General features: G+C 55.2%; 1 protein-coding gene across 4 annotated transcripts in view; it reads left to right on the plus strand.

Moving 5' to 3' along the window:
• Nucleotides 1-4,127: 4,127 nt before the first annotated feature.
• The window catches only part of MYT1 (myelin transcription factor 1), a 61,838-nt gene continuing 38,153 nt past the window's right edge, over nucleotides 4,128-27,812 (plus strand). For 2 of the 4 annotated variants that reach the window (XM_038572959.1, XM_038572962.1), the window contains exons 1-2: nucleotides 4,128-4,444; nucleotides 21,365-21,465. The gene's annotated coding sequence lies outside the window, so the exon portion shown is untranslated. Of the gene's footprint in view, nucleotides 4,445-4,482; nucleotides 4,946-5,913; nucleotides 6,053-21,364; nucleotides 21,466-27,812 lie in introns of those variants that run through there. The other 2 variants (XM_038572960.1, XM_038572961.1) reach the window with 2 other exon arrangements.

The raw sequence follows: 27,812 nt of genomic DNA on the forward strand, positions 1-27,812 counted from the left end.
GTCTTTGCTTTTCCCCACCTGCAGGCGGGGCTCATTGTCTGGGGTCTCGGGCCCATTGTGTGGGGAAGGGAGCCTCATTGGCAGGGCATCAATTTGTGCTTATCTGCTCCCGGGCCCCGATTGGCTGACGAGAAGGAGCCTCCCCAGAGCCCCGAGACACAGAACTTTGTGTGGCAACTTTTTACCGCATGATGTGACTGTGTGTCCAGGCTTCGGAGTGAAGGTGTGCCCGCCCAGCCAGGATGACGCTCTGCGGGACCTTCCTGGGTGCGTACCTCTCCCCAGCCCTGCACACCCCTCCCTGGGCCTGCTCGCACATTGCTGCCCGGACACCAAAGGGACTAATTAGCTGTGTGTCCGTCAGCACCCAGTGTTCTTTTCTGGGCAGCCGAGGAGGTGATAGACACATGCTGCCTCCTGAGCGAGGCCAGGCTCTTTGGCCCGATGCCTCTCCCTCCAGCTGACTGTGTGGCTTGCAGAGCTGTCAAGGCGCCCCGTTCGCCCGCTGGCTCGCTCGCTCGTGGGCTTGCCTTCCAAGGTTGAAGGTGAGGACAGTGGGTGGGGGTGCCCAGATGCAGGGCCGCCGCGAGGCCTGGGAGAGGTGGGATGGAAAGACGGCATGTGTGTGCGGTGACCGACGTGCACCTGCGACTCGCTCTGGTGAAGAGGCTTTGGCTGGCACGGCTGCTGTTTGGGTTCCCAGCACGTGCAGAGTTGCGTGTGCCTGTGCGTGTGCGTGTGTCTGAAACATTAACACGGTGTTAGGGCAAGAGTCAGTGTGTGAGCCCCACAAAGTCCTCCCAAATGTGCGTGTCTGAGTACGTGTGTTCACACCGTGTCAGAGGGTTGGTATGTCTGATGTCCCAGCATAAAACCATCTCACAATATGGCCCAGTGTGTGTGTGTGTGTGTGTGTGTGTGTGTGTGTGTGAGGCTCACAACCTAGCAAGTGTGAGACAGGCGCACAGAGTCAGCCCAGGGTGTTGGTGAGAGGGGCTCTCGGTTTTGTTTGCTCCATCTGCCAGAGCCTGCCTGGGGCAGCGGCCCCCTCGCCCTCAGCTGTTCCTATACAATATTAATGCTGACCATCTCGGCTCCGCACACAACGGCCCTAATTGTCGTCTGCAGCTTTAAGGCGGGCGCCCATCTGCAGGGAAGCTTTCAGAAGGAAACAAGAAAACTCTCACCCCCAGCTGGTCACCGGAGAAGGTGCCAATTACAGATGCAGAAAGTTTAGACCAAAATTACTTGAAAGAGTTTTTATGAAGCAAATGAACTGACACTTGGAATGTCTGTGCGCAGATTTGCACAAGTAATTACATTTTATTTGAAATGATCTTACCCGCGCGAAGCGGTCATTAAGCCTGCTTCCCCCCGATTCCCACAAAGCGCTTCCTTAGCTAGCGCTGCAGCCGCAAGTTTGGTTTTGCAAATCCGCCTCTCACCTCCCCGTGTGGGGTTCGGGGGACCCTCGCGTCCGCTCGGCCGAGGGGTTCCGCTGTGCGTCTCCCACACGTAAAAGCCACGGGCAACTTGCCTACCGATTTTTGTGAAATAAAGCGTAAAGGAACAACGTACCGCATTCTTAGTTACGGAAAAGGAAATATTTTAGGACGACAAAGATCCTGACGGCTTTCCACGCTGCCCGAGGAAGTTTCGGGGGACACCTCGCCGCCGTCAGGGGCCAGCGGGGCGGGAGCGGGGCTGGGGATGGCCTCGGGCCGGAGCAGCCGCCGCGCGGGGACAAAGGGCCGGCGCCGGGAGGGAGGGAGGGAGCGCTGTCCGAAGTGCTGATCAGGCCCGGCAGGCGCGGCCGCACCCTCGCCCCACTGGAGCGGGAAGCCGAGCCCCGCAAGCTGCCCACGGAGCTGCCTCTGCTCCTGGCCTGCAACCCCTCTTTGTTCTCTAGATGGAGTCGGCTAAAGATTGTGAACCTTTACTCATCAAAACCCATCTTCTGAAACGGCTCATTCAACTGTAACCTCCCCGTGGGGGCTCCCGGGGCTTCTCCCCAGGTTCTCAGAACGGGCACCGATTTGACATTTCTGGGCACATTCAGAAATGCTTGCCCGAGCAGCCTCGGGTGGAGCCCGAAGGGCCCCTTCGCGACCACGGAGCCACACACCTCAGGAAGCTGTGCTTGCTCAGTGGGGGAGGTGTGGATGCTGAAAGGCAGAGGTTTGCACAAATACGATTTATGTTACCTGGAAGACGAGCTATGCAGCACCAGGGCTCTTTGTGGCACATACTGCTCTCTGTCTCCCTGTTGTCGCTTCTGTTGGTTGTTGTTTCCTAACTTTGACTGTCACGTATCTGAACTAGATACTTTGATGAAACACTGGGTATTGTTGGGGGATACGGCTGATTCAGCACCGGCCCTCCCTTTGATTCTATCTTCCTGGTGGAACAATGGCGTGCAGGGCTGCCTCAGCCTGCAGCCTGCCGATAAGAGTTTAATAGAATTTCTGAATGCCAAAGGTTTGGGATGTAAACTATCCCAGCGCTCACCGCGTGTCCAGAGGAGAGAAAATGGCTTTTCAGGAGAGCTCTCCACTGAATATGTCCTTCTATGCTAATGCATATGAGCTCACAAAAGAATAAAAACAATGCTAGGCAGTCATTGTAGGAGCCTCAAACTGTTCTCATTTGACTAATTAATATTTCATCCTCGGTTTGACCAGCAAATGCTTGCGTTTATTTCCTTTTACCCGCTCTAACGGAGTGCCCCGTGCACATCGTGCATTTTGTTTGTTGCGAAGAACGTGTGTGTGTGTGTGTGTAAGGACCGAACACACTTGCTTTTAGGGCCCAGCTCGGGGGGTTGCATGCAATGTGGGATGCAGCCCACATTGGTAAAGATGATCGCTCGTGTAAGAGTTTCAGCTGATTTTCAAAACATGCTTTCTTAGAGGAAGCTAAATGTTTTAAGCCTTATTCGTGCGTTCCGTGGCCTGAGCCGGTTCGTGCTGATTACCTTGGGGGTGTTGTGCCCTTGCGGAAAGTAGCGGGCAATGATGTTTACTGAGTTGAAATCTCTGCCCTGAACTTGGTGGGGCCGGCCTAGCCACTCTCCGCGGGCGCCTAAATCCCGGCCCGCGTCCTGTCTCACTGTACAGTGTCTGACAACCTGAGGACGATGACGATGGGCACTCCCTCGCCCGACTTACGAGGAGGAAAAGGCAGTTGGGACAGTGAGCAAGAATAGCCCGGCTCCTGGGTCCGCGCACGGAGGAGGTTCCTACGTTTATCCCGGAAAGTGGAAAACAAGAAAGTGGAAAACAATTCGGTGGCTTGAAGAGTAGGTGGGCAGTTCCATTGTGTGTGTGTGTGTGTGTGTGTGTGTGTGATGCCTTTTCCTCCTCTCGATTTTCATTGGGTAGCTCCTTGCAGGCAGTTTACAAAGACTCAAAAAGACAACAGAAAACTTGAGCCGTGTGTCTTTCCCTCTGGCCGGGGAAACTTAGTGGTTTTAGGGCAGAGAGTACTTGTGCCCACGATCTCTCTGCGAGGATTTCATTATTTTAAAGCCTAAACCAAAAGAAAAACGTGTGATGAAAGGCGGATACCTTTTTTTCCTGATCTATTCTTTGTGCATATGACTTTATTTTTGGGTCTGTGGCCATAGACACCTTTCATGAACTTTTAAAAAAAATACATGCATAATCCTTTTAAGTCACTGATCCTTGAACATGCAGATGAACCACTATGCAACCCCCCTGGTTCATCTGAGTAATAAATTCCGCAGTCCGTTCTTTATGATGGTAGGTCATATTCCTAACCACCAATAAATATTGTAAAGTACTTTCGCTGCAGCCGTGCTAACCCGGGGCATCTGTCATTCCGGTTGCTGCTATTAGGAATTATTGGACTGAACCACTGGTGGAGACAGCACAGGGGGGTGAGTATGGCGGTTGTGACGCTCTCTGCCCTTTTGTGTGTTTTGCATTAAAAAAACCCAATCATGCGGCATATTAATTATGATTCAGTGTGGGCAAACGCAGGCACCCTCTGTTGGCTGATGCTTGGGGCAGGAGAGAGGGTCTCTGCCGGCCTGGGCACCTCTCACTTCCCAAGTCAGCAGATCCATCTTTCTGATGCTATACTGTAAATTTATTTCACCTCGGAGAGTAAACAGATATATTGGAGCCCCAAGGGTTCATGGGTAGCGTATTTACAAAGGAGCCTCTCCGCCAGCCCGTGCCACCGCTGCTAATGAGAGCGGTCATTAAGTAAATGAGACGTCGCCTTTAGCTGGCTTAGGAGTCGCACACTAAAGGGAGAAGATATTTAATTGAAACCCGCACACAGGCTTCCCCACATGTGACCGCGGTGAGGGAGGCAGCTGCCTCCCCTCCCCCGTCCACCCTGCACCCCCCATGTAAATTTCATGATTGCTTTCCGTGATGTCATTTTGAAGGAGGACAGACAATAGCTGTGGGGAAAGGTAAGTCCGTGTTCTGCTCTCTCGCTGACAAAGGCAGATCTCCAAGTGCTTCCCCTTGGACCGAGGCAGGGAGAGGGCGCGCGAGCAGAGCGCATTTCTAAGATGAAGGCTTTCTTTGCAGGAAAAGCAGGTCGGGGGATGGCTTTTTAAAGCTGCTCTGTTGGACCGAGGCTGCCTCCTCCTGCCGGGTCTGCCCGTGGCTGTTTTCCTTCTCTTTTTCTGTCCCTCCCCGGCTTGTTCACGCGCCCGGCCTCTCTGAGAGCCCAGTAGACAGGTAGTGCGTCTGACGGAAAAGACATTGGGGGGACCCTGTACCCGGGCACGAAACTTTATGTGCATTTCTGGAAGAGGAACACGGACACCGCTGCGGCCGCGGGACCCCGCAGCGATGTGGGGGGGAGGACACCGCCTCCTTAAGTGGAAGACCGCCCTGGAGCGGGGATCTCAGAGTCGGTGCCGCGCGTGAGCCCCCCGTCCAAGACACGGAGGAGAGATGGTCATGTGAGCATTTTGTCTTTGCGTGGCACGTATTTCTAAACTTAAGGAGCAGCATTTAGGGTGCATGTGTCTGTGGGATAGGCGCGCAGAACTAGACGCCGGCTGCCGCTCTCAGCTGCTTTTCCTGCTGTGATGGGGTCACAAGCGTGGGGGTTTATAATATTAGTGTAACTGCGTTTGTGTATTTGAAACTAAAAATCAGGCCGGCCGGGAACATGGCATGAGCCTTGCACAACACAATGCCGCTGCCTGCGGGGCGATGCGTTCTGGGGCCGGGGACTTTGTTCCGTCCTGTGGATTCACTTCCTTCTTTGTGAATCAGGAAATAAATAAGCCTGCGGTGGCCCTCGCGTTGTGCTGGTGGGTCCTCGCCGCGAGGGTCCGACTTACTGTCTCTGAGTCGCTGAGGGCTGCTCTGGTCTCAGGGCCAGCTTTGCGTCAGCGGACATCATTCCCGGTCCGGCTGGGTATGTAATTTCTGAAACAAAACATCAGAGAGGTGTGTCTGGCCGTGTCACACTGTGTCACTCTCACGGTGCTAATGACAGTGATGATGATTATTATTATCCTTTTGGGAGAGGGAAGTGAGGAATTTCGCCCCAGTGGTCTAAACAACCACAACCAGACATTACAGAAACCCGGGGACATCTCTGCGGCTCGTGGCTGAGCGAACAAAAGGCAGGAGGAGTGTTGGGACAAACCTGGGCGAGGTGAGCCTCGGTCTTGGCGAGAGGCTGGACCCTGCCCCTTCGATGATGCCGGCAGGGCCTGTCCTGGCCTCACCCCAGCCCGGGGAGAGGGGTGTCCTCGCCTGGGGCTGGGCGGGCGCTGGGGAGAGGCCCAGGCTCCCGGCCACCGGGGCTCCCTTCCCATTGGTCCTGGCTGTGATTATCACCTCCTTCCATATGGCCCTTTAATTAATGGTAAACAAAAGAGTGGGAGAGCGGAGATTGGAGTTTGTGGTGCCAGCGGGGAGGGTGTCACCAACAGGCAGGACTCAGCCTGTCTCCCCAGAGTCGTTCGCCCTGCGGAGGGGGCCGGTCGGGGTTTAGAGGCAGGCGGCTCCGTCCTGACCCCTTGTGTGCCCTGGAGCTGGAGACTGAGGCCTCTGTAAGTGCCCCCGCCCCCCGCCCCTGGGTACTCCCCCACCGCACAGGCGCTTACGGACCCCGGGGGGGGGGGCTCAGCAGGGACTGTGAAGAGTCTGACACGGAGGCCTTTCCATCCTGGAAGCACCTGGGCTCTGGCGTCCTTGGGCCTGGGAGCTCACCACCTCAGGGGAGCTGCTCGTCCAACATGCAGCCCAGGGGGCCTGCGTGACCCCCAGGCACCGTCCGCAGGTTGGGCAGCCCCAGTGTTCAGAGCCGATTCTCTGGGCGCTCTTGGAAGACTCTGGTAAGGGCAGCTGTCACACGTCGGCCGGAGTGCTCCAAGGAGAAGCTGCGGGCAGAGCCCTCGGGGCTGCAAAGTTGCTCTGCCCTCTGGCTGAGAGCACTTGCTGGGCATCAGACCTGCCCGGGAGCAGGGACGGGCAGCTGAGCAACAGCAGGGCAGGTTCTCGCTGGAGGTTGGCCTGTTGCCTGGCCCTGGCCGTGGGGGACACTCCCGCTGGTGCTGCCTAGAGCCCAGGCCCCTCCTCTCTGGGTCCCATGTCCTCTGGCCTGGGGTCACCGAAGGGGTCCTGGAGGACATGGGTGGCTCTGTGTGAGCAGGGGGGGAGGCAGGGAGGACCTGTGCTAACTCTGGTTGGGGAATGGAGCTGGGCCAACCACCCGCCTGGGCAATGACAGCAGGACAAGGTTCCTCAGACTGACAACGTGCCCCCTGATGGCTGGTGGGGGGAGGGGGCTGGGGGCGCTGAGCTCCTCCTGGATGGACTCCCTGAAAGAGGCATGTCTGCTGGGTGAAGAGTGAGCAAGGCCTGGGAGCCGCCCGGACACCTTGGCCAGCCCGGGCCTGGAGCGCACTGGGAGGCAGGGCCGAGGTGTGTCTGCTAGGCAGGCGGGGATGTCGTTGTCACCTGATCCGGGGCAGGCAGGGCACTGGGCAGCCAGTCAGACTTGCACGTTACTCCGGCATATTGGAAAGACAAGCCCCGTGCCTGCGTTGGCCTGGAAGGCTCATCCCAGATCCCGCTGCGGTTGGCTTTAGATGGGGGCCTGGCTCGGGCCCCTCCCTCCACCCCCCAGCTTCTAGACCCTCCCTCTCTGCTCTTTCCTTGCAAACTCACTCATGAATAAACCAGGATTTGGATGTAATTTTAACGGGAATTCTGTGATGTTGAGTTTACAGGAAAACCAGCTTTGGGAGATTAGTCAGCCGGAAAAGTGCTGCTTCCCAGGAGGGCTGAGCAGAGCCCCGGGTCCTGCCCCCCGGAGGGCTTGTGCCTCCCGGAGACCCCAGGGCCCGTCCTCTCCCCGCCGCACCTCAGCCCCAGGTCTTTTATGAACGGCTGGATTCTCCCGAATGTCCCTGAAGAAAACACTCCAAACAGAACGAGAGGGATGTTTTCCACCTGACTTGAAATGCTTTTTAAGTCTCAGACTTCCATCGAGCTCACTTCACAGAGAAGAGACTGATCCTTGCAATTGGTGTCCTTTTTATCAAGTTTCACGCCTTTCCCGTCACTGGCTCACGCAGTCGGGAGCAAAGGCGCTTTCCTTGCAAGAGTAGGGGCTTCACCCATTGTTTCATCCCTCTTTCCTTTCAAAATTCGCACTTAAAAAAAATGCAGTGTTATTTCAATCAAACGGAATGAAAAGAACTCAGTTCCAATCCTCGGTCGTTGGCCCAGGGCTTGGAGAGGTCGCCAAGCAGTGACGGGTGTCCCAGGCCCTCCGGTCGCCTTCAGAGGAGCCCTGGGAATGGGAAGGGGGCGGTTTGCCGCTGGGGTCGCTTGGAGTTGGTGACCCGGGGGTCGTGGCCGGGAGCAGGGCCAGCGCGGCGGGTGTGCACGGCGCAGGCCCTCCAAGGGCTGGCTGCCCGGTCTTCCCGGGTCCCTCAGGGTGGTGGGCAAGGTGCGAAAGTGTGCGTGTGATCTGGATGGTGGGAGGAAACGCGGACGTGCCATATGGTCGGAGTTGCTGACAGATTAGCCTGCCGGGCTCCCACCTCGCCCTCACGCCTGGCTTCACACCTTGATCATGTTCGACATCGGTCTGAGGGCGCCGCCAGAAGCCATCTGCGGCCTCTCCCTTTTTCCCATTTTGTTGCCTAAAAACTACACATTAGGGGGTTAGCACCAGGGAGAGGGTCCCCTGGAGCGCGGGGGCCGCTCTGCGCCTGCCTGGGAGGGAGCGGATCTCGGGAGGGCCCCGGACGCCTCTGGTGCCTCTTGGGAGGGTCCTACGGGCGTTGGCGGGGCGCCCAGTCCCGGACTGGCAGCAGCTGACGCCTGGGTGTCAGGCCCTGGGTCGCGGTGCCCGAGACCCGCAGCTCTGCGGCCTGCCGGGGTGCACCCCTGATGTCCGGACGCTTCCGTCTCTGCACCCGCGGGGCTTGCTGCGTTCTGACCGTGCCGTGCCTTCGGCCGTCGACCCGCGTGAGCCCAGGTGAGGCCGCCCGTTCTCCACGGGCCTTCCGTCAACCCAGAGCGTCGCCTGGGACGTAAACAGGAGCTTGGGGACGCGGGTCCTCGTGGCCCTGGGCTTCCTGGGGCAGGGACCGCCCTAGGATCTCCCAGGCTGGGTGGTTCAAAGCCACCCGCTCAGTCACGGGAACTGCTAACTGAACAGTTAATTGGCGTGTTACTCATTGTTTTGCACGTGGAGCTGTGCACAGTCAGGCTGGTATCCAAACTAAAGAGTGCCTCTTGCTGGTTCTTCTTTAATGGTCTGACTTTGTTCTGGCGAGATGGCTTAAGTTTCCGTGTGATCTAGTTTATGGATGTGAAGCCCAGGCCCCAACTCCAGCCTCTGGGGCTGCTTGGGCCTCTCGTGCACCGAAGCAGGTTAACGGGGAGGGTTCTCCTCCCCACAGCACACACCCGCCGGCTATTTCCACCATCCATGAAGGGCCGTCCGCCTGACGTGTTCTCTCGTCCAGCGGTTCTGAGGCCGCTGGAGGCCCCGAGGTACCGAAGTCAACTCAGCCCAAAGGGAGAAGAAAGGTGGATTTGTTACTGGAACTGCACCTGGACAAGCTTTGCAAGCCTCGGGAGGGGCCCCGGCTTTGCCCGCCTGGCCGCTAATCACAGGTTTGGCTCCGGGTTCGGGACCTGCTGCTGTGTGGCCCTCCCGTCACGGCCCGCGTCTGGGCTCCCGCGCTTGGCTTGCAGGCTGCGCCTCCGGGCTCTGGAGCACCCCAAACGACCCTGGGGATGCGGGGTGCGTCCTGGAGCACACTCGGATGAGCTGCGTGTTGGCCCGGGGGCTGGCGCTTCCCACCCCCAAGTGCTCTGTGCCCTCCCTGCGATGGTCTCCTCTTGCCCGAGTCACTTGCAGGCCACACTGGTGCCTGCAGGAGGCATTTGTTTCCTCCAGGGCCTGTTGAGCGCCGGGCTCCGTGCACCGAGCGCCGTACACCCGGGCTGGGAAATCAGCACGCGCAGCACCCCAGTATTTCTAAGCTAAGGCCGGGGCGGGGGGTGGTGGCTGTTGCTGGGCAGCGCTGCGAGGATGACAGCGGGCTCCCCCCACACCCGAAAATTGGGGGCGACTCTGAGCCCTGGAGCTGGGGCTACAATTAAACTCACCAGGGAACAGCTGCCTCCCGTCAGCCGCCTGGGGCTCGCCCATCTCCCCCTAAACAGGGATGCTTCCATTTCCTGCAGGGGGACCGGGTGGGATGTCAGAACCGTCCCCGCCCCCAGGGCCGGAGCCCCAGAGCTGCCTGGGCCCCGCAGGGCGTCCTTCGCCTGCTCTCCTGCCTGGTTCCCAGGGTGGAGGCCTGAGCGCCTGCTCCCTCCTGGGCGTGTGGACAGACCCTGGAGGGCCCTTTAAGCAGATTAGTTCCATTCTGTTTGTGCAAGAGAGCCCATTCCAGGGGGTCACCCTCAAGAGCCGGGTAAGCGTGGCTGCAGAGGAGATGGAAGTGGTCCCTTCTCCTCTCCCCGGGCTGGACAGTTCTTGCTTTCTTTTCTTTTCTTTTAAAGATTTATTTATTTATTTATGATAGACAGAGAGAGAGAGAGAGAGAGAGAGAGAGGCAGAGACACAGGCAGAGGGAGAAGCAGGCTCCATGCACCGGGAGCCCGACGTGGGACTCGATCCCGGGTCTCCAGGATCAGGCCCTGCGCTGAAGGCGGTGCTAAACCCCTGAGCCACCTGGGCTGCCCCCCTCTTGTTTTCTTTTAAAGATTTTATTTCTTGGAGCGAGCAAGGAGAGAGAAAGAGAGAGAGAGAGAGCCTGTGCATGAGTGAGGGGAGGAGCAGACACAGAGCAGACTCCCCGCGGGGAGCCCGATGGGGACCTGACCCCAGGACCCCGAGACCATGACCTGAGCCCCAGGCAGATGCTTCACGCCAGGTGCCCATGGGCAGGACAGTTCTGACTCAGAAGGGAGTTTCGAGACTCAGGGACGATAGGATTCCAGAGAAGGCCCCTCCCGACCTGGGGAGACCCCAGAGCCTACAAGGAGGGGCCCGGAGACTGGCCCCCTGGTTCCCAGCCTGCTGACTGAGGCCGGAGCCGTCCGGTCCCTCCCACCACCCTCGTTTTTCTCTGCGTGCTCCTTGCGCCCAGGAGTGAGGCAGGCCGTCCGGGTGCAGCTGGTCTGAAGGTGTCTGCGCTTCTGGCTCAGAGGCAGGCCATCGGGTCAGACCCACACCCTCCTTTCCTGAGCTCTGGGCCTCGGAGAGCAGCAGGTGTGGACGCGGCGATGGGTGCTGGGGTCCTGCGGTGGGGACCGCAGGCGCCTGGGAGCCGTGAGTGGTGCGGGTGGTAAAGTGGGCCCCTGCCCCGGCGCCTCCCCTGGCCCGCAGCCCGCGTGGTCAGTGGGTGGTTCAGGGCGGACACGGGAGCTCCACCCATTTCCCCGGGTGCCCTCTGTGCTTCTCCTAGCCTCCTGCTATCTCTGCTTTGCTCAGTCGTTCCTGGTGGCCTGTCCTCCTGGGGGGGCACCTGCAGGCCCCTGGAAGCCCTTGGCTCCTCTGGGGACAGAGCCTGTGAGCCCAGCCTCTGGGGCCTGGGTTTGTTGTCCGTCTCGCCAGCCCGGACGGAGGCGGGGGCTGAGGTCCCTGTTGAACCCCACTTGGGGCGGAAGCTTCGTGATAGGATCCTGTGAGCACCCGCGTGCCGCAACCCGGTGCCTCGTTCCTGGCTCCCGCCTGGGTGCCACCTATTGTGCCTCTCCCGGGACACCCGGCCCCCCCGGGGCTGAGATCCTTGCCTCCTGGCAGGCTCACTGACAGGCCGCCCGGAGAGCCGTCCTGTGATTTGGCTTGGAAAGTCATTATTACCGCCGAGCAGTTTAGCTGTTGTTTTTACAGTGTTGGTAAGGTTAAAAGAAATAATAATAATAATATAAGAAAGACTCAGCCACAGTTACTGCCTGCAACATGCTATTTGCATTTTTAAGGAAACACTTCTTTGAGACAGCCTGGGTGAAAGGTCACTATTTGCATATAAATGGAAAAGAAAGTGTATGAAGCTGGAAGTTACATCTGTATTATTTTCTCAGCAGTGAGCTGCTGTTGGAGAGATTAAGGGACATGGCTTGGATTTGGCTTTTATAGAATAGAGAAAGTACCAGCGAGGCTGATTTAGAAGCAAAATAATGAGAGAAATGTGCAAAGCTATAGAATTGCCAACCCCCCTGCCCCCACCTCTCCCTTCTCTCATTTTCACCTAAACTCAGCAAAAGCAGGTCTGCTTTGCTCCACTCAGCAAGTCTCCATTTTAGTTCTCTTTGAATTCCAGCTAAACAAAAAAAAAAAAAAAAAAAAAAGAAAGAAAAAGAGGAAAACTTGCTCCCATTTCCCCTGGGCCCTGGTGACGTTCCCTGCAGAAGGTGGCCGGGTGGGTGGGATGCTGATGGTGCAGGGAGACTCCCCAGACCCAGGACGCAAACCGCCAGCCAGAGGGGCCCCCGGGGCACGTGTCTCGCCCCTGAGAGGTGGGGGCTGAGGAGAGGTGCTCAGGTCTGGGAGCTTCCGGGGGCTGAGGGGTCTCGAGGGTGCCCCACCTTTCCTGCAGCCCCTCCCCGACGTGTTATGGGCACAGGTGCCACTTCCTTTTGGATTTTCAGGGCTGTCGGAGTCTCCTGAGGGCCCGTCCTGCCCCACTGTCCCCAGGCTCTGCAGGCGGAAGCCAGGCAGGCCGGGGCCTTGGCCCAGGACATTTCAGCCACTGCAGGGTTCGAGGAGCAGCGCCGGCCGTTGCTGGAGGGACCTGAGCGCCCCCCCCCCCCCCCCCCCGCCCTGGGTCCTGGCTCCAGCCCCTCCTCACAGAGGCCTCCACTGACCACCTGTTCCCTGAAATCACACCCCACACCCCATTACTTTAAAAATATATTTTGGCACTCGAGACTACGTTGGCCAAGTCCACGCCCACTGCCCAGAACCCTGGTCCGGGCGTTTCCAACAAAGAGGAGCTTCTGCAGAATCTTTGTCACCTGAGCGGACATGCGGTCCCCAGACTCCTCCAGCCGTCCCAGAGGATGGGCTCCGCGTCACGCTGTGTGTTTGGTCTTCATTCCGCCATTCACGCTTTGGAAGAAGCTCATCGGCTTTTTAAAGAACATCCCTCAGTTTGGGTCTGTTGGCTGTTTCCCGTGGCGGGACTTGGCCTCGGTGCAGACGCGCAGGAGCAAGGCTCACCTGCCTGCGTGTCCTGGCGCTGATACTTGGGTCACGGCTCAGACGATGTTGTGCGCCATCTGTTGTGCAACCACACTCTCTTTCCCTTGGCAATTAACGAATATTGGGGAAGGTGCTTGGAAGCCAGGGAAACACCTCATTCCTCATCAAACTGCCAATTCACTTATTTTTATCGATACCCGTGTTAACTCATGATTTATAATGGTTATCTCGATGCTTGCCCCTGCGGGCCCGTGAGGCCATCCAGTAGGGGTTTACGCCCTGACGCATCCCCAGTGCATCTTGCATGCATCCTTGCTCACCCGGGCTCCTGGCTGGAGCCTCGCGTGCACCCGCCTCCCAGCGGACCCGTGCGTCCGCACACACGCAGTCACACGCATGCCCACTTGCACCTGGTCTGTATTTATTTCTCCATTTCCTCTGGATATAGGCAGCCACAGGTGGCACAGGTACCTGCAATACCCGTCCCCCAGGGCGCGCGTGCTAGGCCTCTGCCTTTCTCCGTGTGCGCCCCTTCCCCGCAGCGGGAGGCTTGGTTTCCATCACCCCCCAGAGGCACAGTGGGTGGCTGGAGCCCCCCACGCCCCCGCCGGGTGCTGCCCCAGGCCCGAGCGCCCCCCTCACCCCCTGCTCCTGGCACAGCCCCGCAGGGCACTTCAGGCCTTCGCCCCTGCTTGGCCCCGCGTGCCCAGGACTGGGGCTCCGTGCGCGGGCTCCAGGGCCAGCCTGGCGTGATGAGAGCCATGGGACCGGGCTCTTCTGCCGCCGTCCCTCGGAGCAGCTTCCTCATGTCGCACGGGGTCTTTATTCACTTGTTTCACCACTGGGCCAAGCGGTGTGTGCAGATCATTTCTCATACCAGTTTTTGTCTTTCTTGTAGGTAATCATCCCACCCCACTGCCCCAGCTACTCGGTCCAGGGGGTGGCACGGCCCGCTCCGGGGGCTGCGTGGCTCTGGGGGTGTTTTCATTCTGCCGCTTCCCTTGCTTGAGACGGTGCCTGGGCCCAGACAGCACACAGGCCGATTTTCAACCTTATAGTTTTGAAGTTCTTGCTTCGCTGTCGAGAAACCCGATGCCATCCCGATGATATCTTTTGCTTGTGACCTTTCCCCAGTGGAAGCCCGGAGGATCCTCTTGGTACTCCTGGTATTTTAGAATTTTATTGTGCTCAGCTTGGTTGGAGCAGGTCTTTGTTTTGTTAGGTACGTAATGGGTCTTTTAATCTAGAAATATAATTTCCTTTAGTTCTGGGAAATCATTTTTTTATTAATTAATTCATACTTTTCCCTCCCATTTTTTGGTTCTCCTTTTCTAGAACTCTGGAGGTGGGTGTTCGGTCTCACCTGGCTCCTTCCTTACTCCCATCTCCTTGCTAACCTTTCCAGCACACACCTTCCACTCTACCTTCCAGACCTTGTGCTGGATTCTTCATGCGGATTTTACATTTTATTTCCAAATTGGGAAAGACAGACACAGCGGTGCAGAGCCTCCCCAAAAAACTCCCACATGAGTCTTCAGCTCCCACCTCTGGTGGGCTAGGCCGTGTCTGCTCCGTCTGGCTGCCCTGGGTTCCGGCCCAGCTCCTGCCCTGTTGTCCACCCCGTGGAGGAGAGAGCTTCCTCACACGTGGACTTGTTCATCTGGCACAGGCTCCGAGGTGCATATCCGCCCCGAGGTTCTAGATGCAGGGAAGGCCCTGGGAACAGGAATCTGGGATGGGGATCTTACTGGGAATTTGGTGAGGTGCTAGACTGCCTTCTGCAGGCCCTGGGAGCCATGTGACGTGGGTCTTCATGCCCCCGAGGACCTCGACTTCTTGTCTCTGGAGGCACAGTCTGGACCTGGGCTCTGGGTTCAGAGATTCTCTGGGTCTAGAGGGTGAAATTCTGGGCTGTGATCCCCCCAGGTACCTACTGTGACAGGTGGTTAGTGTGTGCACCTTAAATTATTTCTACACTTTTTAAAAAGATTTATTTATTTATTTATTATAGACACACACAGAGAGAGGCAGAGACACAGGCAGAGGGAGAAGCAGTCTCCATGCTGGGAGCCCGATGTGGGACTCGATCCTGGGTCTCCAGGATCGTGCCCTGGCCAAAGGCAGGCGCCAAACCGCTGAGCCACCCAGGGATCCCCTATTTCTACATTTTTATTCCAACTGTTTTGTTCTTGACTTTCTGGGCTTTGCTTTAAGTCTGAGTGACAGGGAGAAGGCGTGGGAGCTGAGGGGATGGATGAAGATTGAGATAAAAAAACAGAAAAGAAATGTTTTTCCTTTTATTTATTTTTATTTTTTTAAAGATTTATTTATTTATTCATGAGAGACACAGAAAGAGAGAGAGAGGCAGAGACACAGGCAGAGGGAGAAGCAGGCTCCATGCTGGGAGCCTGATATGGGACTCGATCCTTGGTCTCCAGGATCAGGCCCTGGGTTGAAGGCGGCGCTAAACTGCTGAGCCACCCGGGCTACCCTGTTTTTCCTTTTAAATGGCAAAATGTGTTTGTACTCAATGCCAGGGCCCAGCTTTCTAATGGAGAGACTCAGTTCACGGCTTTGAGGTGATGTGGGATGGGTGGGAGCAGGACCAGGCACTGCCAAAGCTTCCCTGTGCACAAGGACGCAGGGAGGCTGAGGATACCCGCCCTCTGCGCTGAGGATACCCGGCCCCAGGCAGGGGTGGCTGGAGCTGGCCACTCGCTCGGTGGCCCCGGTGACACACAGGAAGCTGCAGTTGGTTAGTCGCGGTCGGGGCAGGGGGGAGAGCGACGGAGCCATACAGCTGCCCCTGCATCCTGCTGTATCTGCTCCCTGGCTCACAATGCCTCCTGGCTGCACTGAGGTGCCCGTGGTGTTGGCAGAGCTGCTGTGGGGTGCATCTCGTGCATCACCGGCCAGGACACAGGCTCACAGAGCCCAGGCTGGGAGAGTCAAAGACAAGAGTAAGAGTCACTGACCGGCCACGGCTCCAGGCCAGTGGCTCACGCGTCACAGGGGGAGGCAATTCAACTCTTGTAGGGCAGCTCCTGTCAGGAAATTATTTTCTGAGCTGAGCACCCACTTGATGGTCCTCCTCAAGCTAACCCAGAACACACGGAGTCCTGTGTGCACGGCCCGCACTGTGCGAGGCAGCCCTCACCCTCTTGAGCCTCAGTTTCCTCCAGGACCCAGTGCTGGCTCTCCCTTGACATCCTCCGGGCTCACCGCCTGGGGCTGAGCAGGGCGCTGCAGAGGGCACCTGACCTGTGCGGGGGTCTCCCCTCCGTAGACTTGGTCGTTGTAGGCCGGCGGTGAGCCCTGGGCCTGCGAGACGCCCAGTGAGGCTCCTTCGTGTAAGCGTTATTGAGATACAATTTGCATGCCGTGTAACCCACGTTTACAGGTGCACAGTTCAGGGGGCGTAGCATATGGGCAGCTGCGCACCCGTCACCGCAGCTGGTTCCAGGACGTTGTCGTTAGCCCAGAACGAAACCCTGCGGCCTTCACAGCCTCTCTCCGCCTGCACCCCTCCCCTGCCCAGCCGTCCCGGGATCTCCTAACCTGCTCTTGGCCTCTGTGGATTTCCCGTTTCTGGGAATTCTGCAAATTCCACTCCGTAAATATGAAATTGTACAATACGTGGTCCTTGTGTCTGACTTGAGGTTTGCTACACTGTACAACGTACGAGAACTTGGACCCTTTTTGTTGCCAAATGCTAGTCAGTGGCATTTTGTGTCATCTCTTCAGCAGGTGATGGGCACGTGTGGGCTTTTTCCACTTTTGGGAAAAATATGAATAAAGCTACAGCAAAGAGCTGTGTACAGACTCGGTGTGAACGTACATTTTCATTTCTCTTGGCTCCGTACCTCGGAGTCATATGCTGGGTTACATGGTAACTCTGTTTAATATTTTGCCAGACTGTTTTCCAAAGTAGTTGTGCTGCTTTATGCTCCCACTGGCAATGTAGAAGGGTTTCAGTTTCTCCATATTCTCTTCAGCACTTGTTATTGTCTGTTTTCTTTTTTTCTTTAATTACAGCCATTTCAGTGGGCGTGAAGTAGTATCTCATTGTGGTTTTGATTAGCATTTCCCTAATGACTACATGTTGAGGAGCATCTTTTCATGTGCATATTGGCCATTTATATGTTGTGTTTGGAGAAATGTATATTCAAATATTTTATCCATTTTTAAAGTGGGTTATTTGTCTTATTATGAAGTTTTAAGAGTTCTTTATGTATTTGGAATGAAGTCTCTTATTAGATATATGATTTGCAAATACTTTCTCCCAGTCTATGGGTTATATTTTCACTTTATCAATGACGTTGTTTGTCATGCAAAAGTTTTAAACTTTGATGAAATCCAATTTATCCATTTGTTCTTTTATTGCTTATGCTTTTGGCATTGCACCTAAGAAACCACTGCCTAACCCAAAGTCAGGAAGATTTACTCCAATGTTACATATGAGTTTTAGCTTTTATGTTTAGATTTGGGACTCATTGTGTGTTAATTTTTGTGCATGGTGTGAGGGGTCCAACTTCATTGTTTTGGTTATTCTAAGTTCCTTTAATTGCCAAATGGATTTTAGAGTCAGTGTGTCAATCTCTGAAAACAAAACAACAGCTGGAGAGGACAGAAGTGGTCAGATTCTGGTAAGATGCAGCAAATAGCAATGGCAGGATTTGGGACCCAAGGCAGTCCCCATTGTTGATGCTTGAGGAACTGACTGATGGCTGAGCCTGGGGAAGGAAAAGCTTGAGTCCTGTGAGAAGCTGGTGTTATGAGCAGAGATGGAGCTCCTCCGTGGAAGAGGAGGCCGTGGGATGGCAGATGGGAGAAGGAGTGGAGCAGAAAGAGCCTGCATGGTGTCGGAGGAGAGGCTCGGGTGCAGGGGGACGTAGGGAGCATCCACCAGACAAGGAGGGAGTGAGTGTGCAGTGGTGCACAATGACGATGTGACATAGACGTTAGTGGTGATCTTCCACCCCCTGTTTTGGTGGAGGGCTCTAGTGGAGACAATTGGAGTGGGGCGTAAGGAATAAAGTCAAATAAATCTGAGTTCCTTAAGAAGCTTGGATATGCAGGGGGTGGAGATGGAATAGTAGCAGGTGTGGAGTCCAGATGGGTTGTGTTCTTTAAACACGGAGTCCTCAAGCTTGTTGAAGAGTTGAAAAGCCCCAGGAAGGTTCAGTGTAGAAGGAGTGATCAAATATTCTAGAAGAATATGGTTGATACTCTAGGTGCCTTTTAATCAGTAGTGGGAAGAGGGAGATACCAAGCCCAGATGGAGAAGTCAGCTCAGCTGGGATGCAAGATCTCCCTCCCTTATTGGGGACAGAACAGGGACAGAGGAGGGCTGGGGCTGATGGGCTGACATTTCCTACCAACTGATGAGAACCTCTGACAGGTGTGTGTCGGTGCGGGGCAGCCCACTTTGGGCTCTCTCTGCGTGAAGACCATTTCTCCTTTGCATGCTGGGCGAGGGGCAGGTGGTAACTGCCTCTGGCTCCAAAGGCAGCCCATGGTCACCAGAGACACAAAACCTAGTGAAGACTCTGAGAACATTTTGACCTTTTGCAATCACCACCTGACCCCTTGCTCAGGCTTCTTGTCATCTTATTGTTGGGAGGGGGAGGGAGGTTTCGAACTGAGGAAGGTGTTGGACTGTCAGTGCTGAGGCAGGGCTGGAGGGACAGTGGTCTAGCAACCTGCTAGGAGGACGTATCACTCTGTGTGGGGCTCTCCAGAAGCCTGTGGCGTTGGACCTGGGCATGAACACCAGTGTCTGGAAGGAGAAATGGATGTCACCTGTGGTCCAAGGGTTCCCAGATGGGGCACCTCGGGGTCCCCCCGGGCATGGGAAGGAGAAAGTGCTCCGGTCCTAGGGCTTTATGCTGCCTTCTCAGGGGCCTGGCTGGGCTGGCTGCAGGTCTGCAGGGTTCTGGGTTGGGGTGGGTGTTGGCATTAGGACAGATCTGGCTCTAGCCTGGGTCATGGCTCTGACCCCAGTGGAGGGAGATGCTAATTGATCTCTCAGGAGATTCTCCTCGCCGAGGACCCGTATGTATCTGCTAACAACCCTTGGTTGCCTTTCTGACCTTATCTGTCCACTGGCGTCCTGTAAAAGTGAGTTTGGGGCTTCTGTGGGGACAGACCCTGGGCAGTATGGAACAGGCAGGGTGCACAGTGCCTGGTCCCAAAGAGAGATCATGGCTTGTTTGCTGTTTGTGTCTATGAGCAGGGTTTCAGAAGAACTCATTGGAGACTAAGAACCCAAAGAAGGCAGCCTGTCTTGAGGAAAACATCCTCCTCACTTGCAAGTCCTGATGATAAAGGAGGTGATATTCTCGTGCATTCGCTATGCACTAGGCACAGAGGCCACTTGCCACACATGCTCTAAATCCCCAAAAGGTTCTTTTTTTCCCACTTTATGTGTGGATGAAGAAGATGACTTGCAGGTCAGGTGTGGGACCCAGAGCGAGACCTACATTCCCCCCTGCATCCCTGCCCCCCTCCGGGTGTTGGCTGGCAGCACGACTTCTAGAAGGGGCATCTTGATGGCATCTCTGCACAGGGCCTTCCTCAGGCCTGGGGACTCTGCAGTGTCCATGAGCTGCCTCTGTGCTCAGTTCATTCAGACAGGAGGGGTCTTGCCTGTGGCGGAGCCTGGCCACGTGCACTCCCCAGAGGGGGAGACAAAGAGGACCCCAAGGTGCTTTCCCAGCAAAAAGAAGCATGGCCACACTTTGCTGGGTTTCTAGTAGTGACTGTACTTTGCTGCCAAAAATTTCCCAGGAAAAGGAAAGAGTTGCATCAAGGTAGAGCTGGGTCATCATAAATGAGGTTCTGACCTGGGGGGGGGGTGCTTTGTTTACCTTGGCTCCCGTCCCCGGGGCATGGCAACAAACGCATCACTACGGTGCTGTTCAGCATCTTTGCCCAGAGGAGGCAGGAGCAGCTCTTTAGAGTTGGTGGTGCTGGAGCAGAGGTTCCGAAGGCTCCAGTGCTTTGCAGGAGCTGATGCAGGGCTACGGGCATCCCACGGGCTCTCCTTCCAGACCCCCCAGGCAGGTGAGAGTATCACACAGAAAACCAGAGGCCCCTTCACAGAGGCGGCTCACAGCGCTTGGCTTCCCTGGGAAGCGCAGGGAGGAGAGCAGGAAGGGCCTGTGCACCCTGCTGGGTGTGAGGACGGGACAGTCCCGCTCCTGCCAGATCCGAGGGGCTCCGTGCTCCCCTCCAGCTGTCAGGGGGACGTACTCCAGTTCCCTCGTGTGTTCACGTTCATTGCCGTGACAGACGCGGCCTGGGCCTTGCGGATCCGCGCTGCGTGTGGGATGTGCAAGGTCTCCTCTCCCGGGAGCTGTGTGTAGAAAGTGCCCCCCATGTACTTTGTGGCCTGGGGCCTCCCAGCTTCTACTGTCACCAGAGTTGCAAGGGGATCTCCCATCCCCCGTCAAGTGTGTGACAGGTGATCCTTGCTGACGCACCTCCTGAATTTCCTCCCTTCCATCCCCCTGGGCTGCTTCCTCGTCCAGCCTCGTGCCATTTGCAGCATTCTCCTTGTTAGTTCAGGGCGATCCCTCACATTCGCAGTGGAGGTTGGGGAATGTGAATACCCGCTGGGTGGCCTGGCCCCATGTGACTGCTGGGCACCTTCCTGGCTCCAGGAAGAGACACAGGGCTCACACTTCCCTGGCGGAGGCTGGTCCTCACAGGGTCCCCTGAAGGTGACCCTTAGCTCAGTGAGAGGGAGGCGCACAGTAGGTGTACACAGTAGGTGTCAAGTCCCAGTGGTTTTACTCATTCCTTTGAAGACCTTGCATTAGGCCATCTCCTTGACAACCACTCTGCTTCCCTGTGTTGTGCTCCTTGAGGTCACAGGAGGCGCTTTAATGGGATGGAGACATTTTCAGACAAGAGGATGCTCTGGCCGGAGCCATGGGCCGCCTGGGGCAGGAGTGCTGGAATTTTAGAAAAATAGCGTTTGGAGTACATGTCAGGAGCATGAGGGGAAGAAAGATAATGGGTATGACAGCCCTGTGCTGACCTGCCTTCAGCTGAATCGAAGCTCACTTCTAAAGGGAAGCGGAGAGCAGAATGCAGGAATACTCATTTCCTGTTTTTATTGTTGGTTACTTAATGACCTTCCTTTGAAACGCTGCAGTTGTAGAAAGCTCGTTGTCATGGAAACAGGGAGTGCCACGCAGGGAATAGGCATTTCTTTGTCATGTCCAGCTGATGCCTTCAGCCTGTGCTTAGACATGTGAATTTATGTGAGGAATTAAATATTTACTGGCGACATTGCCCTGGAGAGAGGCAGCAACGGGGAGAGGAATGATGGCGGGACCCAGGGCCGAGGGGACGCAAAGGGTCCCACCCCCCGGCCTACTGGACTTGCACTAGCCCCCTGGTAGGAGCTGGTGGTAGTGGAAACCGCACCCACCTGGAGGCAGGTGAAGATGGTGCATGGGTGCAGGGTGCTGGGAGCACCCCAGTCACAGGCTGTTTTCCTGAGAAAGCTCCTATCCCTCATCCCTGGGACAGCCACAGGGCCTCGACTTTGCCCATCGTTCTGGTGGATTCCAGAAAGGAGGGATTGCATCAACACTGTGGAAAAGAGCCGTCCAAGTTTCTCCGTTTCCCCCCTTGAGCTGCCTTCATTAGGTTTTCTTTCTCTGACCCCCAGAAAATGAGTTCCGGGGTGAGCTGCTGAGTCAGAGGTGGACACAAGGAGACAAAGCCAGCAACTGCAGGACCTCGAGGCTCCTCCTGGGCCGACGCGGCAAGGTGAGGCGCTTGGAGGGCAGCCCCTTCCCTGCCACCTGCCCCCCGCCCTGGGTCTGGGCAGGGCTCCTTCTCACTTCCAAGCATGGGGCACGGAGGTGACTTTTGTCTGGTCACCACGAGTCTAGGGTAGACAGAGGGTTACATAGGGGCTAGGACCATCAGTGATCTGGTCACTGTGAACCTTAAGGAAGAAAAATGACTCTGAATAGAGTGAAACTAAATATGACAGCAGGGTGTTGCCTGGGCCAGGTGGGGGCTCTGGGTCTGGTCACACGGGGCTGTCCCTGTAGCTGCTCCCCAGGCAGGCCGAATGCTTGGTAGACTTTGCTGCGGGAGCTCACGGCATCCGTTGACCTTGTTTCTTTCCATCTTCCCAAGTGGGGGCAGATGGCACATGCCCTGCTCATGTCTGCCTGGAACTCACTGATTGGGTTGACTCATGCTCCCTGCCTAAGCATAGATGCTCCCAAACCCAGGGCATACCATGTGCTTACAGCCACACCAACTCTAGAACTTTCCATGATGCACTCTGGGTGAAGCCGGCTTCCCAGGGTCTGATGACCCTCAGCGATGGAAGTGGAAGGGACAACAGGCCTGTGGGCATTCCTTCCCAGACCTCAGGCTCCAGGTCTCTCAGTTTCTTCACAGGGTGATGATCTCCATCAAGGATCCAAGCCATGATGCACGGCATGGCCCAGGGTGCAGACGGGAAGGGCTAGAAAATTTTAGGCAACAAGTTCACTTCATGGTACTTGTACTTTACTCTCAAAACCTAACATCTTTCCTTTTGAACCTGGTGACTAGAATATAGTCTTTAATGGGTCTCTTAGCATCCTGTTAAGCACCTCCACTCCCACTTAGATTCCTGTAGGCTTGTCGGTGCTCTGTCATGTTGGAGCTGGAGGCAAAGGGAAAGTCAGTAGTACCGATCCTGTATTATTTATTTATTTATTTAAAATTTTTTTGATCCTATATTTAAATTTACATTTTATTCATCAAGGATTCTTGACATTAATTTCGATGTTTTAAAATGTTGCATTAAACTATTATCTTGATCACTAAGTTTTTGTTTCCTACCCTAAATTTGCACCTGGGCAAATGCCTCACTCATCTCTTGATGCTCAGTGTTGAGCATTCAAGCAGATTTTGTGACTGAAAGAGTTATTTGGTCTGAGGTCAGGGGCTCTGGACATGAATCGATAGCTGTTGGAGGTGTGTAAGGACACACAGAAGGCCTCTGTCTCCCTATGGCTCGGGTTGACAAGCTCAGAGGGTGCAAGAACCACTGTGAGCAGCCTGGTGGCCTATGCTCAGGCTTTCTTGGCAACATTGGCTCTTTCACAACCGCTCCATTAGTCTTTCCTCTAGTTTGGGCAAATAGGGCCCGAGTTACTGTTCTGAGCAGAGGAGCTAAGATGCCAGACAAGAGAGAGGATGTGCCTTTGACAGGATGGATTTCCAGAAGGACTGCAGGGCCAGGCCCAGGTGGTAAGTGCTGACTGAGCAGGCTAGGGGAGGCTGAAGCAGGGGGCAGTGGTGGCCACGGGAGAGCAGCGCATCACCCAGCAAGGGTGGATGGACTTCCCATGCAGGGTGGGTGAGGTGGACCTCAGTGCCTGGAGGGCGGTGGGAGCAGAGCCCGGTGTGGAGGGGAGCGGGAGGGGCCCCCCCTGCCGTGCACCTCTGGGTTCAGCACCGGGCGTGTGGACAGCTCAGCGAGGGGCCGAAGGGGCTGTTAGAGCTAGGGTCCGGGGTGGTGTGTTTGGGGAAAGTACTGGACACTGAGCTTTTTATTTTTATTTTTTCAACTTAAGGAGAATAGGAGTAGGTAGGCATTGACTGTAGGTCCTTAAACCACTACGTGACCTTAAGAATGAAACATTGGAGGGGCGCCTGGGTGGTTCAGTCGGTGGAGCGTCTGCCTTTGACTCAGGTCATGATCCCAGGGCCTTGGGATCTAGTCCTGCGTCTGGCTCCCTGCTCAGAGAGGAGCCTGCTTCTCCCTTCTCCTCTGCCTCTACACCTGCTTGTGTTCTCTCTTTCTCTCAAATAAATAAATAAAAGCTAAAAAAAAAAAAAAAGAATGAAACTTTTGGGCCTCAATCACATAATACCCAATGGAGGATTCTGGATATGAATCCAGGAGAAGGTTGATTGCATAGAGGTTTAGCCGTCCTTCCTGAAAGGGAGGGGGTACCACTGAGCCTGATCTTTTGACTCACTGGATGTGGCTAGATTTCTACCCTGAGGTAGATGGAAATTCTACTTATGTTGGAGTTTTAAACAGGCGGACCCATACGTAGCTGCTTCACTAGGGTGTCTACTGTACAGCTATAATTTATTTATTTGAAGGAAAGAGAGAGGGAGAGAGAGGGAGAGGGTGTACGTGAGCAGGGGGTGGGTCGGAGGGAGAGGGAGCAAAGGAATCCTCAAGCAGGCTCCCTGCTGAGCGTCAGGCCCAACTCAGGGCTCCATCCCAGGACACCGAGATCATGACCTGAGCTGAAACCAGGAGTCGGATGCTTAACAGACTGCAGCACCCAGGTACCCCTATAGCCATAATTTAAATTAACTAATTAATTATTAATTAATTAATTTTAAATTTCCAGTACCATTAACATACAGCGTTATATTAGTTTCAGATGTACAATAAATGATCCAACAGTGCTATGCATGATTTGGTGCCCATCACCTGTCTCACCCATCCTGCCACCTCTTCCCCTCTGGCAACCACCAGTTCTCTCTAGTTAAGATGCTGGGTTCTTTTGTTTGTTTGTTTGTCTCCATATAACTATAATTTTTAATTTGGGGGTTGGAGTGAGCCACAGTCCTCTGCTCAGAGATGTTAGGAGGATCCCTCCTAAGACATGTGTTAAGTAATGCTCCATGGGGTGTCCTTTTTACAAAGCAAGGAAAAGCCTGTCGCATTCAGCTGCCAGTAGGTCGAACAATGAATGGGTGGAATGTCAGGAGAGTTTCAGAGACACAGTGGGAAGCCCCCAAAGGGGGGACAGAACTATCATTTCAAGGAACCAGGGGTGCTGGGAGGGCCATGGTGAGGGAGGAGGTCAGGGCTGTGGGCATATGGTTTAGCCTCACAGGTCGGAGAGTGGAAAGCTGAATGTGTGCAGAGGGCTCCTGAGGTAGTAGGACTTGTACATCTTTGAAGAAGAAGCTGCTCTGCAGTCTGACCCTTGATCCGGCATGCAGGTACGTGCTCAGAAGAATGGGAAGCCAGGAGGGTTGTGCAGGCAGGCAGCAGCCTATGGGTCTGGGGATGGGGGGCTCTGAAGGATTCCATTGGAGTGCTTGGTGGGAAGGAGCACGGAACTCACTTCAATGCTGTTCCTAAATCCTTCAGTGAAGCTTCGTCCCAGGGGCGGGAACATGGATCTGCTGGAAGGGCTTCATGGTGGTGATGTGCGAGTTGGCTGTACACAAGCAAGAGAATGAAACAAGCCCAGATTGCTACCCCTCCCCACTCTTCCCTCCCCTAGAGAAAGGGGACACTGGCAGATGCAGTTGCAGCCAATAGGGTGGGTGACTGCCAGGTCCCGGCCACCTCCTGTTATGTTTCTCTGCCCTCCTCACCCTTTCCATGTCACCCCTTCCTTCTAGGCAGCTTTGTCTGTGGTCTCCTGAGGGTCAGTAGATGCCCCCTGCTCTTTGTCTAGTTCTTCCAGGAGGGAAAACACTGAAACCCTCCCACGGGGACACTATAATCCATATAATCTTGTGGATTTAAAAAATTGTGCTAAGTCCATTCTAATTTTCCAGCTTTGCTAGCTGTTGGAACACATTCTACATAAAATGGAACCGTAACCTGTCTCCTCCTCCCGCCCCAGGTGGGGATGAGTGCCCCCATGGCCTCAGGGGGTCTGGAACCCCCGCCTGCCTTCAGGCTCCGACTGCTCCTGCCCATATTCCCCGGTTCTAGGATCTCAGAGACATTCCCAACTCTTGGCCATTTGTCTATTTGTCTGCCTGTCGGCCCTTACATAATATGTGCCGAGCAGGGAATGAAGCCATGGCACCTCACTCTCTGTAGGAGAGGAAATGACCTTGAAAACACGAGTGAGTGAGCTTATTTCAGAGCAAGATGAGGACCATGAGGGGAATGAGCAGGCACAGAACAGAGAGGGTGGGAAAAGGAGGCACAGGCCTGACTTTTGAGAGGCCACCCAGGTGTGTTTCCTGCTTCCCAGGACTGGAGCATCTCTTACCCCAAGGCCACCCTCCCTAAGACCCTCGGGTCATCACTGCTTCACTGAGCCTCATCCCTCCCACCCAGGCTCCCAAGTCTGAGCAGCCCCCTCCACCCTGAGCTCTTTCCTGGAGTGAGGACCCTACCACCTGGGGCTGAGGCTGGCTCTCACTCCTCCTGCCAGGACACCTGCAGGGACTGGGGAGGCAGGACAGCCTCAGCATGAGTTCTGTTCTTTGTCCCACCCTTAGCCGTCCTTGTAAAAGAGCAGGGATGTGGCACAGCATGGAGAGGAGGGAAGCTCTTGGGCTGGAAGCCCTGGGAAGAGCCAAGAAGAAAGGAGAGAGTGGGGAGGGAGAGGGAGAATGTGAGTAAGAGAGAGAAGGGGGGGAGGAGGACCCCTCCAGAGACCGCGAAGGATGCCCCTGAACTTGGGGAGGGCGGGGGGTGCAGGGGGCAGACCTGGCCTCTGAGGGTAAAGGCGAAGCTTGGCACAAAGTCTGCTGGGCCTCGTTGCTCACCTCGTGAAAAATCTGTGACTGGACATTCAATGGACACTGAGGGCCTACGCTCTCTGCCTTCCTGCCGGCTCTGTGTCTGGGTTCCGACAATCACAGCCCAAGAGTCCGGACAAATCTATGGGTTTCGAGGCAGCATAATGACTGCATTTGCTTTGTTGGTCCCAAGTTTGTGAATGTCCAACTTAGGAGACTCCGTTTTGGCAAGGGTGCTGTGCAGATGGGTCTGAAACGGGGCTGGTCTCTGCAGCCTGACGCGGTAAGAACCATTTGTATTTAAAAAGAGCTTACGTGATTAATCTTGACTTTACAAAAAAAAAAAAAGTACAAAACAGAACAAAATAGTAACACCTTCTTGAGTGCGACCCATTATATGGCACAAACAAAGCAAGTTAAAGGGAAGGATGAAGAGACAATTCTCTCTGGTTAATGGATGTGGCAAAACAGGATGTCTCTGCATTTATAAATTCTCTTCTGCACCGTTTCCTCTTGAAAACAGAACTGTTGAAATATTAATTAGAGCGGAGTGATGGTTTAAGGAGTGGAGGGAAGCTGTAAGACAGGCTCCTGGTGGCAGAAAGACGTTGGCCCACAGAAACAGAGCGCGACGCTGCTCTTGAGAGAGATCACCGCGCCCCATGGCGGGTGGGGACGGGGTCTGCCCGGCGCGAAAGGGGCCTTTTCGCCCTCGGGTGAGAGGCCATTCAGTAATCCCTGGGCCGGACAGAAATAGAGACTTGATTGGCCTGTGCTTGGAACAAGTGAAGGGTTCTTAAAAATAAATCAATGAAACATTGGAAAGTGTCTCATTGTCTCTGCGCCCGCGAGTGGCCTGTCTTTGTGGAGTGAGGGACAGAAGGCCCTTGGGGGCTGCCAGGAAGCCAAGCAGCCCGAGTCCAGGTGCTGTATGGGCGCCGGCTCTCCATCCATGACAAGCAGTGAGGCCGGCAGAGAACCCGCCCCTGGAGAACCTTCGGGTCTCGGGGAAGGAAGCAACGTAGGTGCCCGGAGGAGCTGGCTTCATCACAGCTCTGCCCAGAGGCTTCCCAGGCGGCCGCCACCGCTCCTTTCAAACAGCTCAGGAATCAGGGAATCAAAGTCCCCTGCTTGGTCGTTGCTGTGCCACGTCACAGCTCTCCCGGCTTCATTCTCATATTAAAGAGCTAACTCGTTTTTCCTCCTGTGGCTGGAGTTTTCTTTCTTTCTTTCTTTTTTCTCTTTTAAAATCAAAGCTACATGCACTGAAGAGAACTTCTCACTTATTGACCATTTGATGCAGATAAATTGCAAATGGAAAGGTGCTCGGCAAACTGAATGTCACAGCTGTTAGCTTCATCAATGGGAGCTCGTAGTTTGCAAGCAGCGCCCATTACGCATCCCTGCAACTCTCTCTATTCTCTGCTCTTTGAATAATTTATCTGCAGGAAATCCAAATTGCCAAGGCACGCTTTAACCTAGCAGAATGATTGCCAATTTCCTTGGGAAAACTGACAAAAAAAAAAAAAAAAAAAAAAGCTGTAGATTGCATTTCAGCTGAAAGCAGGCGCCCGGCAATCAGACGCATTAGCTCCATTGTGCGGCCTACGTCGGAAGGCCCTGCGCTTGGGCTCAGTGCAGATGACATT

Source organism: Canis lupus, chromosome 24 (genome assembly GCF_011100685.1).
Source record: "Canis lupus familiaris isolate Mischka breed German Shepherd chromosome 24, alternate assembly UU_Cfam_GSD_1.0, whole genome shotgun sequence".
NCBI classification, from domain to species: domain Eukaryota; kingdom Metazoa; phylum Chordata; class Mammalia; order Carnivora; family Canidae; genus Canis; species Canis lupus.